Genomic DNA, 8,459 nt, shown 5'->3' on the forward strand with positions numbered 1-8,459 from the left:
TAGACGCCTTCCCGTCTCCGGTGACGCCAGGGTGTGAGGCACGATCACGTTCCACAGTGGCACTGGTACCACTGGCACACTGAGTGTCACCATGACATCCCTCGTCGTCCGACGCATTGGCAACCAAGCAGAGCAGAGGTCTGTGTACGCTGAAGTAGGAGGCTTACTTCAGTACTTCCACGTTCTTTAGCCCGCGTTGGGAGACGTGGTCGAGAGCCGTTCCAAACCGGGTTGTAGGCACTTCGCTTTCACTTGCCAAGCTCCTTGCGCTAGCCGCTCGGCTCGTTGCTCGGACGTTTCCTGGGCACGCTTGAGACGACGAGCGTCGGCACGCCGGCGCTTCTCCGCTGCAATTTGGTCGTCGGTCTTTTCCCTGCGTTGTCTGGGCATGTCTTGTAGAGTGGGTTGTATTTCATCAAGCGGCCATTTATGTTTTGCCCTGCCTCAGACAGCGCTTCCTTTATGTTGAATCAGCCGCATCTGGCTGGCATTGATAAAATTGAGGAGGCGGAATCGCCTCCTCAATTTGGCTGGAATCGATAAAATTGAGGAGGCGCTGCGTGAGACATGGACGCCATCTGGCAATACATCGGGAAACATGAGCTTGGGCAGAGGGTTTCCTTCCTCCATGGCAGAGGGCGCTCGTCGGCGCGCAGTCGGGGGAAACACGAGCTTGTGCAGAGGGTTCCCTCCCTTCGTGGCAGACGTCGTTCGTCGGCGCGCATAGCATGGCATTTTCAGCGCAGCTTAAGAAACTAGGGTCTTTAGACTTACGTATCTATGTATTTTCTATTAAAGGAACACACCTCCTAATACTTACCTAGTGATGTTGCGCCTCAGATATGCGTAATATTTACTTTTTGATCAATAATGTTCACAAGTATGAACAGCCGTACCAGTTTAAGTAGTGTGGGCGGTAAGCAAGTGGTCCAACTTTGGCCGGGTGGCTGAATCGGTTGACAGACAGACAAACAGAAAGACAGACAGACAGACAGACAGACAGACCAAATTTTCAGCGTTTAAGTTCCCCAAGAAAGACTGTCTTTAAAAAAAGGGTCTAAAGTGAGTCACAGCAACGTGACTCTCTTTTTCTGGGCTAAGACCCCCTTTTGCGTGAGTAGTCACAAAATGAGAGTCAACCTTTCTGCATGAGTCAATTGACTCCCAATAGCTTGCGAAGAGTCGTCATGAAAGATCGCGACTTTGTGTGCAGCAATTGACGAAAGATTTTAATGCAGGAAAGAAATACCAGATAATTTCTTCTGGCTTTATGCTTGCCTTTGGTTTAGGCAGACCCTCAGGGTTTATGTCCTGGTTGTAATGCAATGTCTCACTCTTTCGTCCCATGAAGAAGGGTAAAAAAAAGGACACCGACCACTGAAAGAATGCAAGAAAAGACGTTTCGGCTCCCCTGACGGGAGCCTTGTTCACAATCTGTTGTTCAGATTGTGAAGAAGGCTACAGGTTGTGAACAAGGCTCCCGTCATGGGAGCCGCAACGTCTTTTCTTGAATTCTTTCAGTGGTCGCTGTGCTTTTTTACCCTTCTTCATGATGCCTCCCGACCCGACGGGCTTCCGTCAAAACCTCGACTTTTTTTCGTCCCATGTTCTGCAATGTAGATTTTCCTTGACCATGTCTGTTGACAGCTCGCATGTTTAAGCGATAGCTGGTTTTCTGTGTTAAGAAATACCAGGATTTGTCACACTGGATTATGACCATTAGTAAATCTTTAAAAAAAAGATTGGCTACTAAACAGAGCACATCAACGAGTTAACAAGTTCAGTGGATGCACTCAACAGTGCCGATTGTAAATGTAGTTCTGTGACGTAAAATTTTATTTTGAGGGTTTATGTGCCAAAACCGAGATCTTATTATGAGATACACGCTAATGGGAAACTGTAGTTTAATTTTCAGCAGCTCGGGTTGTTTAACGTGCCCGGAATTCACGGTGCACGAGCGGTTTTGCATTCTGCCCCCATTGGAATGCGGCCGCCGCGGTTGTAATCGTACCCGTGACCTCGAGTTCAGAAGCACAATGCCACAGCCACTGGGCTACCGCGGTTCGTTGCGTTCCGCGACCAGAACGAAACATCAGCGTACACTACACAGCTTTTGAGCCCCCTTAGAAATATAATAACAAAAAGTCGCAGTTTCCCCGAAAGACGAAACTTTGATAGCTATAGCAATGTATTAGACAACTGCACGAAGCAAGGTTCGTAGTTTCATCGGCTGTATAAATTGCAGTAAACATTCGTTTACTAATTACATTAGCAAGCATGAGGTCACACGCGCACGTGCTAACATAAACAGATCTCACTCAATTGATCGCGAACGCTTGCTGTCACAGCGATGGCGTGATGAGCGCAAAGAGAGGGGACCGAACGCTTCTGCTGCCTCTTTCCTTCAACGCGTCTCCGAAACTTTAAAATACGCTACTTCGGCTCACCCCGCTTTTGGACCGGCGATCGGGTACCGGCGACCGGGTGTCCAGCTACCGTGCGGACCTGGTCGGAGATCCAGCTCGTGGCTGGGCTTTCCTGTGCACCAGCGGCCTGCTGTCATGGCGGCCTGGTGCAGTGCTTCATGCTGGGGACCGGGACGCCTGAGCTACCAGCCTGCTGAGCGAGCCCGAGGACTGGCGACCGCGCGTCCTGCTACCGTGCGGACCTGGTCGTGGATCCCGCTCGTGGCTCTGCTCTCCTGTGTACCAGCGGCCTGCTGTGATAGCGGCCTGGTGCAGTGCATCCTGCTGGCCACCGGGGCGCCTGAGCTACCTGTCCGCCGACCGAGCCCGACGTTATAGCGGCCGAGGCGTGACAGGCCAGGCGTTACTGGCCAGCTACAGCAGTGGCCTGGTGTTCTAGCGGCCTGCTGTTTTTTCTCCTGCTTCCACGTTGCGACAAGGAGCGGCGTGGTGCGACAAGGTGCGGCGCGACAGCAACGACGTAGCCACAACAGCGCTCTACCGTCACAACCACCGTCACGGGCACCGCAACGACGACGTATACGGGCGAGTGCTAGGCACGTGCTTTATATGGAAGGACAACTTCCGAACTATAGCCACGTACATGTGTATGTAAATAGTCTGTATCGTGCTAGCGTGTCTGTTAAAGTCTGTGTTTCGTGTAGCAAGCTCCCGTCTGCCGTGTCATTATTAAACGGATGCTGGGCCCAACTGGAAACCGGCGAGTTTGTCGTTGTTTTCCCCATCACAATCAGAGATTAGTTTACCTTGTAGAAACAATGTTGTGTTATCTCCTACGCTACTGCTGTTGTCCTGCATATTTTGTAATTTTGAAATGTATTTTATTTTAGGTATTGAAGAAGCGGCAACAGCCACAGGAAGTAGCCATCTTATCCAGCACGTTATGGGTGAGAAATCGTAGCAGGCACTTTGGCATATCTCGTTAGCAGTATGATGCGATTTGTTGTAATTTTTTGTCCTCGTTCCTGCCTTATTCGTTTCAGTATTATTGTGCAAATGGTAATACGTAAACATAGAGACAGAGTAATCACTCAAGGCCGAGACATGGCTGGAGGAGACAAGACACATAAGCATCCTTTGTCCGTGTATCAATGTTGCGCAGTTACTCCGTCCTCATCTACCAACAAGCCAAAATTTCTCGTCAGGTACGATTACTAATTCTCTGTTATTACAGTTTCATCAACGCAAAAATGAAAGGACATATGTACACACACAGGAACACGAGAGACTTCAAATGATGAAGAGTCATAGAACAAAGAGCATTGCTGGAGCCAATGTTTCGACAAGGGGAATAAGAAAAGTCCTCTTGTCAGCGTGTTGGCTCCAGTGACATTCCTTGTTCTACCACAATTTACCGTTAAAAGGAAACATTATTGCTCTTGCTGAAGTATTATGCATTATGTAATAAAAATTAACAGGGTGAATTGTCAAGAATGTGAAAGTTTTTCTGTATTCTAATGCTAGAGCCAAGACAGGCAGAGAAACAAGAATAAGATTTAGAGAAGCACTTTGTTAGCACTACCCAGTTGGCTAGCTTCATTCGCAGCTTGCACTTTATTGCATTAATGACCATAGAAACGTAACGTCCTGGTCAAAAGAAGAAGAGAAAGTGAATAGAGAGAAGAACAAGAGGATCGAATGAAATCAGTAAGCAATTGATCAGTCTCGGATCCTTTATTTTACATTTGGCGCAGCCGACAGGATGCGGATAGAAGTACGAGTTGGTACTACTACAGCGGGACAACCGTACGTCACGTCATACCAAGCCGAAGATGAAGAACAAGTCAAATTCCAAGAGACAGCGACGTCACCGAGCCTGCTCCAGTTCATCGCAAGTAAGGCTAAAGTCACCGAGGCAGATCTCGTCAGCCGAGGTACGTGGAAGATTAATATCAAATGTCCGACTATGAAAAGCACTTCAGACAGTTATCAAGTAGCAAGCCCTTTCAAAATGATAATAGCCAGGACATTGCTATGCTTATGGAGCGGAGGTTGAAAGTGCAGGCGTCTCAAATTGAGCAACATGGACAATTGCTTGCTATGCTAACAGAGACTCTGCGCGCTAACAATGGTCCCAAAGCTGAATTAGTGAAGCCGGACATGTTCGATGGGACGACGGCGTCGGCAACCACTTGGTTGAAGTTCTTTGAATATGCTTGTGAAAAGAACTGCTTGTTGACGTCACAGGATGAAGTGCAAAATATGAGACTATTTCTTGTACACAATGCCAAGAAATGGTATGAGCTCCGCATAACAGACCATCCGGACGACGCCTGGAATCACTGGAGAGCAAGTTTTATCTCGGCTCTTGATCAGAACCCGGTCGACCGATGGGACAAAGCTATATTTTTCAAACAACGCTCAAGTTCACTAATTGACTATTTCTACGAGAAGAGACGGCTGTTGCTGTTAGCAGATCCTACTTTGCCTGAGTCGTCTATTGTACCGTTAGTCATCCACGGTATGACAAAGGAATGCCAAAGGCAAGTGCAAATAAGGTCGCCTAAGACAGTTGAAGACCTACTGGGGTGTCTTAAGGACGTTTACCATGAAGCCCCTGGGCCCGTTGCGCAGCACAATTGGATCCATCCAGCCAGGGTTCATCCGGATAATACAGTGACAGCAATGACAGCATCTACCAGAAGCGCAGCTTCTGACTATTTCCCTAGCAACCGAGACGTCAAGGAGACAAAAAACGAATAAACGTGGGTGCACAGCCCCACCCGTGTAACCAAATCGAGGCTGTCTACTTGATTCGATCAAACGTTTTACAAACGGCACTGCTTATTAACGGAAAAGAAGTGCCCTAGTCGACACAGGAGCTTCAGTAAGTCTGATTAATCAAACCATGGTAAAAGCAGATGACACGCGACAAGGCAAAGTGGTAACGGTTAAGAGCTACGATGGATTATCTCGAACACTGCACACTTGGACAAGAGTCAGTATACATTTGGCTGGGGAGGACTTCACAGTAGAAGCGCTGGTTATGCGTGATGTCGAATTCTTGTTTATACTGTCAAGACCCGACATGAAGAAGCTACGAATGAACATTTCTTGGAAAGATGAAGTGAATTTAGACTCCCTGGTTTCAAATGTCCAGACACCGCCACAGATGAGGACTGCCAAATGCGCTAATGACATATGGACAATTTTTTCCGAACTTATATGCCTCGATACATATCCACCTGCAGCTTCTGTACCCGAAGTGCCTTTTGAACTCCGCGACACTACTATTGTACGGAAGAGAGCCTACAGGATTTCTCATGAAAAGAAAGTATGGCTGAAACAAGAGCTGCAACAAATGCTGAACGCTGGAATAATAAGGCCCTCAACGTCCCCTTTTGCGTCTCCTATAACTATTGTTCCCAAATAAGATGGTTCACTGCGACTTTGTACTGATTATCGGCAAATCAACACCCAAACAGAACTGTATCCATTCCCTATGCCTTTGATTGACGACATCATTAATGATACTGGAGGATGCCAATGGTTCTCACGAATCGATTTGTGCAAAGGCTACTGGCAGGTACCTCTCCAGGAAAAATCATAGAAGTACACGGCATTTATAACACCATTTGATATATATGAATACAACCGTCTGCCATTCGGTTGGAAGAACTCGGGTGCTTGGTTTCAGCGCATGATGAACGGGGTACTTAAATATTTCATCGGAGATTTCTGCAATGTTTATGTCGATGACATCATTATTTACTCCCGTACCGAGGAAGAGCACTGTTCCCACGTCTCTCAAATACTAGAAGCGTTGAGCAAATCACAACTAAAAATCAACAAGAAGAAAAGTGAGTTCTTTCAGAGAAAGGTGGTGTTCCTTGGCAGAGTCCTGGACGGCTTCACGAAGACGACAAAGGAACAGTCCGTCCAACGAATCAAGGAAATGCGTAAGCCCTACGATGTTCACTCCCTGCGTCTATTCTTGGGATTGGCAGGACATTTTCGGGCGTTCATTAAAGACTTTGCGGCGATATCCAGGTGTCTTACAAGGCTCACTCAAAAGGAAGTTCCCTTTGTATGGAGCGACGAGTGCGACCGTGCATATGAAGAACTGGTGCGCGCAATATCTTCAGATCCAATCTTGATATTACCTGATTTCGCCAAACCCTTCGAACTCTGCACTGACGCGTCCAATTATGGCACAGGAGCAGTGTTATACCAACGAGATTCCAGCCAAGACAGAAGCCACCAGTTAAAGGTCATTGGCTATTACTCCTACACGTTTTCAAAAGCGGAAGTAAATTACACCACCACGGAAAAGGAGGCCCTAGCAGTAGTGCTAGCGTTACGATACTTCAGGAGTTATTTGGAGGGCCGTCGGTTCAAGCTTTTCACGGACAATCAGGCTTTGACATACCTTCTGAGCCTTACACAACCGAAGGGAAGAGTGGCAAGATGGATTAGCGAAATTCAACAGTTCACGTCTGATGTTAGCCACAGACTTGGTCAAAAGATACCTGACGCGGACGCGCTATCAAGGTTGCACATACCACCAATAAACAATGACCAATAGGCACACGTCGCAAGTGTATGGGAAGATACTGAAGAACTAAAATTAATCGACGGAAAGTTTGTTGTACCTCAAAGCTGCATATCCAAAATATTGCGGCTCTATCATGACAGTCCACATTCAGGGGGGCATGATGGCTTTTGGCGGACTTACTGGAAGATTCAGAAACGTTTTACGTGGAAGAACATGAAAGCCGATGTAGAGAATTATGTCATGACCTGTCATCAATGTCAGACTATCAAAGTCAAGTTCCGCCCAAAAGGAAACCAAATGGTCATTCCTTTGTATTCAGATGTCCCCTTCGAAGTCGTCCATCTCGATTTCGCTGAAATCAAAAAGAAAGGGGAGGGTGTGCGCCGGACTCAGTCTTTTATAGTGGCTGTTGACCAGTGCACACGTATGGCGGCGGCCAAGCCCGGAAAAGAAGATGCAAACAGTGTGATTGCACTGATGGAAGGAGAGGCATTTAGACACACCAAGGTGATTGTGTCTGATAATGGACCTGCATTCCGCAGCGAGAGGCTCCGTTGGTGGGCAGCAGAAAAGGGTATCACTTTGAGATTTTCAGCACCATATCACCCGGAAGGAAATGCTCTAGCAGAACGTCTCATACGTGACTTGAAGACCTTCACTTCTATATACGCACAATTTCGTGGAGGATGGAAGTGTGCTCTTGAGGCAGCGGTTAGGCATCACAATCAATCCCACACAGCTGGATTTGGCTGTAGCCCTCAGTTTGCTGCCTTTCAGAAGACAACGTGGTTACCAGCAGATCACGAACTTGGCATAGTAGGGAAGATCCATATTCCAGAACGCAAGAAGACGTCAGAAGAATACCATATGTATAAACGTACCATAAGGAAATATTACGACTCGCGCCACGCAACGCATATGCCCAACGTACAACCTGGAGACATGGTGCTAGTACGAAAAGGTCTTGATCGTTCGAAGACTGCTTTCACGGGCCCTTATGTCGTCCTCAAAACGGTAAAGCAGCAAGGTATACGCAAGTCTGTGCACTTTGAAGGACCACAGGCAAGACAGAAGTTACAACTGTAGGTAACCTAGTGCCTTACCATCCGCGGAAGGATGGCAATAAGAGACCCGGAGAATGTAACGTCCTGGTCAAAAGAAGAAGAGAAAGTGAAGAGAGAGAAGAAGAAGAAGAGGATCGAATGAAATCAGTAAACAGTTTATCAGTCTCGGATCCTTTATTTTACAAGAAATTAGTAAATAAATTAGCTTGATTTACTTTTGTCAAGAGATGCTGAACTTGGATTAAGGCAGGTTAAAAATATACAATGACATTTTAAGATGGCAGGCTTGCAGTTGATTAGCACACCACTTGGTGGCATGAGCTCAGGTTCAGGTTGCACACTCTTTTTCGTCTTTGCTGGCATTTTCATAAACATAACTTCAGCTTCGTTATTGTGGGGTTCTAGTGTGGGAGG

This window comes from Dermacentor silvarum, chromosome 7, assembly GCF_013339745.2.
Source record: "Dermacentor silvarum isolate Dsil-2018 chromosome 7, BIME_Dsil_1.4, whole genome shotgun sequence".
Lineage (NCBI taxonomy): Eukaryota > Metazoa > Arthropoda > Arachnida > Ixodida > Ixodidae > Dermacentor > Dermacentor silvarum.